Consider the following 5,562-nt stretch of genomic DNA (forward strand, 5'->3'; position numbering starts at 1 on the left):
TTAGCAAATTCATTTCACTGATTAAACTCAATAATCTGCATTGAATGGAAACTGAGAGATAATAGTAACAACTAATGGTTACAAGCACATCACTCTACACAAGGCAGGTCATACACCATAAACTGATGCAGGGGCCAGGCTCATGAAGATGCTGCAGCATCCCCCTTGCTGGACACCATCATCTCCTTGAGATGATCCACTCCACTTCTCCCATCATCAGTGCAAATTACATACTGGGACAGTGGATTCAGCATTTCCATCTCAGCATTAGGTACTTGCAGGCATAAATTCATGCACCTACACAGTCCTGCACAAAGCTCACAGGAGTCCTGCAAGGCTCTGGAGTACGTGCCTGCTGACATATGTACTCCTTCTGTCCATGTTTCACATGGGTGCATGCGAACAAATGGGACTGGGGTGCTTAGTTTCTTGCACACTGAATTATATTCTCACCTTTATCTTAAATGATGAGGAGAGCATCTGATAGCATTGTCTGAAAAAAATAAAAACCACCAGGTTTTTAAAGGGCTGCTGCCTCCTGTGCATCAGTGATTCAAATGGCTTTATATACGTAACAGCTCTTTATTTCCTGGCATTTTCCCATCTATTTTCTATTTTCTGCAGGCCACTCATATCAAGGAAATAGACATGGCCTAAACTGTATGTAATTGGGGTGATCCTGGTAAAAATACTAGTAACCACTGGCCTTGCTTACCTCCTCTTCCATGTCCTCTACATATTAGAGTCACTCCTCAGCACAAGGATTTATCGGGGCTCCTGGAGAACCTTGAAAGAGTAAATATGGTAAGTCAGGAACCCAGCTTTGCTCTTATATGTCAGGTATCTCCAAAGCCCATCACCAGCACAAAATGCTCCATCTCCCACTCCTGCATATTCCTCCTGCCCAGATCCTGTTCACAGGGCAGAGCAGCTTCTGCTCCGGGTGCCTGTAGCAATTGCTTTTTGCAAACAGCACAGCTAAAGGCTTCATCCCACTTACAGTGCTCATGGCAGATGAGGAATTTAAATCACCATCTATGGAGAACATCAGGTAAGAGCCCTTCCAGGTACTCTCAGTCCACCAGGAAAAGTGATGCATCAGGATTTGCCTGGGCTTTTGTAGCCTATAGCCTGTTTGTGAAGGCTATGTCAGCTGCCTTTAGTTTCTTACTGGCTATTTCTGATTAGATGGCTGTTGTTAAGTAACTTATTGTGAAAGCCAAGGACTAATAAATGTCCTCGTTTCAAGCACATTTCAGTGATTTAAGCCATGTTAAAAATGAAAGCACTTCAGGTCACCAACCTGAGCATTTAGTCATGTCCACATAAAGTGCTTTAATAGTCTGCTAATGTACTGCTGCAAGTGCCTCTACAGCGTTATATATAATAAAATGAAATTAATTCCCAGTGCATTAAGATAAATTGGGGGGTTCAAGCTTACCTTAAAAAATATCATGCATTTATAACAGCTGCTACTCCACAGACAGACCAGACCTTATTGTCAGAGCTTCCCAATCAAAACACTTCTCTGAGGTTTTAGCTGGCTCTCAACACACCCCTGAGCTGAGCAGCTGGACCACGCTGGTACCATTCTTTGTGTTTAACAGAGGGGAGGAACTGAGGCAACGGTCAGTGGGATTGCTTGGCCAGGGCTGCAGCCAGGACCAGCATCAGACAGCAGCTCGGAGTGGAAACTCCTGGCTTGGGTATTTCCCAGGAGCCAAAGCCCCTCAGGCACAGGACCCCCAGCCAGGCACAGGCAGTGCTCCCCCATGCAGGGCCCAGAGGTTAAGAATCACAGAATCCCAGACTGTTTGGGTTGGAGGGACCTTGAAGCTCCTCCAGCTCCAACCCCTGCCATGGGCAGGGACCCCTTCCACTAGAGCAGCTTGCTCCAAGCCCCTGTGTCCAACCTGGCCTTGAACACTGCCAGGGATGGGGCAGCCACAGCTTCTCTGGGCACCCTGTGCCAGCGCCTCAGCACCCTCACAGGGAAGAGCTTCTGCCTAAGAGCTCATCTCAGTCTCCCCTCTCAGGTTCAAGCCGTTCCCCTTGGCCTGTCCCTGCTTGCTCCCAGCAGCTCTTCAGCTGGACAGACACTCGCCTGTATCTACAAGCCTTTACTCAAATATGACATAAAGTACTGAATGCTGATATTAAATCAGATGTGAGCGCCAGCATTGCCTGCAAGTAATTTCTGTAGTGCTGTCAAGTCTTCCAGAGGACGCCTTGCAGTGAACTTATTATTGCTGTTACTACGAGTGTGCTCTGCTTCATTTGGGGAATGTCTTCGAATATAGCTGAGGTTGAGTTCCTTTTGCAATTTCAGCCCTAACAGTCTTTACCAGTGAACCGTGAGCTCTGTAAATAAGATGGGGAGAAAAAAAGCCCATTTCTCACAATGATATTGTCTGGGTTTTTCCTTGCTGAAATTCTAACAGTAATAAGCATATTTGTATTATACCAGCAGCCACACGCCACAGCTATCTGCTCAGTACAGTTCTAATATTTACAGTGCACACAATACTGGCTGTTGTTAAGCTCATGAATAAAGCCAATGGCCCAAAAACCTGGGAAATGTATGAACAGGAATAAAAAGAGGCTGGAAATAGCGTGTGCTGTGTTATCACAGGCAGCTGAATCGAAATACAGGCAGTAACCCAGTTTCTACCGGAATGAATGTCACTGTGCCCCTGACTCCCACCAAACTTTTCCCCAATGGGCTCAGTTTTCTATCCATATCATTTGTAAGTTTCTCCTAAGGTTTCCTCCTCTTTGAGGCTGTGATGGAGGCGACAACGGCACAGCTGCTCCTGAGGCTTACCTTGCACAGAGAGGGCTCCAGCACTGGCTGCTCTTTGCCTGATGACTTGCCTGGAGGTGAAGCTGGTTTAGAGTCACACCTCGCAAGGAATGGATGGACCTTGTGCTGTAGGTGTCCCAGAGGAGCTGGTTGTGTTTCACATCAGTGCTCTAGCAAGAAACTGACCTTTAGAAAACAATTACAAGGCCTCTCCTTGTGTTTTCTCATTGGCTTGCTCTTCCTCACCCTCCTCCCGATCCAAGTTGGGATGAGAGTTGGGGCTGGGGAGGTGACACGTTTGCTATGTGTTAGCCAGTTCCTTCTCCTTTGACCTGGGTACAACAGTCTACACATCGTTTTACCAAGACAGAAGGTTTATTTTTGCAAAGCAATAAAACATGAAGGTTTCCAAAGAGCACAAAGAATACTTTGTTTGCTGTTACAAGACCCAGAGCCTGTTTTGCAGAGGGGGGAAGCAGTACGGATCCAAGGGAGCAGAAATAACGTGCAGAGAGGAGATGAGGCTTCAGTCTCACAGACAGGGAGACAGCTCAAGCAGGTGAGCCCAGGCAGTGACAAAGTGTTTTCTTTCTTTGTTTCTCATCACAGGATTACTTCTTCCCCCATGCATATGAGTTTGTTAGAGGATGAAATATTTTATTGAATTAAATCAAGAGCAATTGTATTTTTAATTTGGAAGTTTTGTTTTCCACTCTCTCTAACAAATGTCTGCTCTACAAAGTCCCAATGATTCCTTAGGTAATACTAGTGTACATAACAATGTTCCATAACAGTTCCCAATGCCTTTATGAGGAGATGCTTTTATATTGACAGATATTTCAGTTCACTAAGCAGAATGTTACAGTCTCTAGAGCTTAGCGAGAAGTAGCCATAAAGCTATAGAAGAAATATATTAAGTTTCTTGCAAGTAAATGACAAAACTGTAGAAAATTAACACTGCTGGTGTTAAATTGTCTAACTTCTCATTTTCCTTTCTGCTCATGTTCATCCATCAGAAGGCACAGAACATTTGTGGAAGTGCTGCAGTGTCATTTTGACCTGAGAAGGGACATCTTAAAACCTATAACATCTTAAAACCTTACAGCCTTTTACACCTGAGAAATAGAAAACTACTTAAACATGATTTATTGTCTGTTTTTAGAGAATAGATTCTATGATCTACAAATAGGTGTTATTTTTGTCTCTGATTTCTGTCAATAGCTAATTCACTACTTTAGAGATCCACTGAAATCCCAAGGAGACAGATGTGAACAATTCCCTAATTTCTGGGGGAAGCTGGGAAGAAAAAGAAAGAGAAGAAAATGAGAACATCATCTCCTGTTATACTGTTGTAAGAATACACTGCAGGTGATAAATGATGAGGAAAACTGGTGTTAAAGTACCCCTTGCTGTGCCCCATGCCCTCAGGAAACCTTCCCCGGCCAAGCCTTTCAAAGCAAATTGACTCAAGAATTGGGTTCTTCTTCATGTAAGGTAGAAGACAACAGCACCTCTTTACCTTCCAGAAATGGATTAAATGGAGATCTTCTCAGCTGCCTATGGCTTCCTTAGGATGGCAATTATTGACACTTGCAGAGCCTGAAACAGTGAGGAATTGGAGGAGACAAGGGTTAAAGCTCAAGCACAAGCTCCCTGCTCAGCCTTGCTGGGTGATGCCAAAAACAAGCATCTGAAAATGGGTGAAAGAGGAAAGGTTATTGCTGCTTGAAGACTGGGAGATTGGAATGGTCAGGACAAGAGGGGTTCTGCAAGGATTTCTGAAAGGAAACAAAAAATGAGCTGGTGATTTCCTAAACACTAAGATAAAATGAAAGAACACCCTGCTTTAGTATAGAGCTATCAGAGCCCTCAAACAAACATCTATCTGGTCCTAAAGCAAACCCATACACTTAGTGATAAAGGGTTCTTCTCCTTTCCAGCTGCCTAAGACTGGCAGCTCAAAGCTACCAGGAGCAAAAGTCACAGGGGTACTTCTACATTCAGGTTTATTTCTGCAGTTTGGAGCGGAATCAGCTTTCAGAAGCCTTCGAGGATCCAGCTTCAACACAGAAGGGTTTTATTGTCTAGGTGTGAGAGAAGAAACAGTTGTGCTAAGGTAATGTTTCTAAGGTGTAACTACTTTGGGAACTGTGATTCCTTGATCGCCTAAGCAGCATCTGCTGTAAATAGAACTTTCTTCTCATGGATAACTAAAGTAGAGGTCATTCAGGGGCAACACTCACTCCTCCAGACTGCATTTTTGGCTTCTCTTGTGCTGTTCAGGGTAAATAAATGGCAACTACATTGTCATCACTGTTGGGCTGAATTGGAAATGGTGGATTTACAGGAAAATCCTTCCATCCCGTTTCACATCAGCTTTTGACTTGACATCCCAATGAAGGCATTCCAAACCAACGTTGTGTAGAGCATCAAGCAGGCAGTTTGACGGTGCTGACCAAGGGTTGTCACGTTCTGTCATGGAAGCTGTAGAATTCAGATGCATTTATATGAGACCACAGGCTCAGGAAAAGGAATTTTAAGACTGTTTTAGCAACAGAAAATAGAGCCAAATGGAGGAAATACTATCAAAATACTTTTGCTCAATATGACACTTCCTGAGGATGAAATCAGTGTCTAAAAATTTAAGTAATGAGATGAAATGCTGAAAGATGAACAGCAGAAAATGATACCATCTACTCCACTACAGAGAAAACCAGGAAAAGTAGCTGTGTGCAATGATCCCAAATGACATCATTTGT

General features: G+C 43.9%; 1 long non-coding RNA gene across 1 annotated transcript in view; it reads right to left on the minus strand.

Annotated features, from left to right (window-relative positions):
* Positions 1-715: 715 nt before the first annotated feature.
* Positions 716-5,562, minus strand: part of LOC133282560 (uncharacterized) — an 8,021-nt gene continuing 3,174 nt past the window's right edge. The window contains exons 2-4 of the long non-coding RNA XR_009747658.1: positions 4,323-4,402; positions 2,825-2,929; positions 716-786 (exon numbers count right to left, since the gene is read on the minus strand). This is a non-coding gene — a long non-coding RNA (uncharacterized LOC133282560). The remainder of the gene's footprint in view (positions 787-2,824; positions 2,930-4,322; positions 4,403-5,562) is intronic.

The sequence above is a fragment of the Pezoporus flaviventris genome, unplaced genomic scaffold (genome assembly GCF_033815535.1).
Source record: "Pezoporus flaviventris isolate CSIRO_AGI_PZ_B2104156 unplaced genomic scaffold, CSIRO_AGI_Pfla_v1 ptg000129l, whole genome shotgun sequence".
In the NCBI taxonomy this organism is placed as follows: domain Eukaryota; kingdom Metazoa; phylum Chordata; class Aves; order Psittaciformes; family Psittacidae; genus Pezoporus; species Pezoporus flaviventris.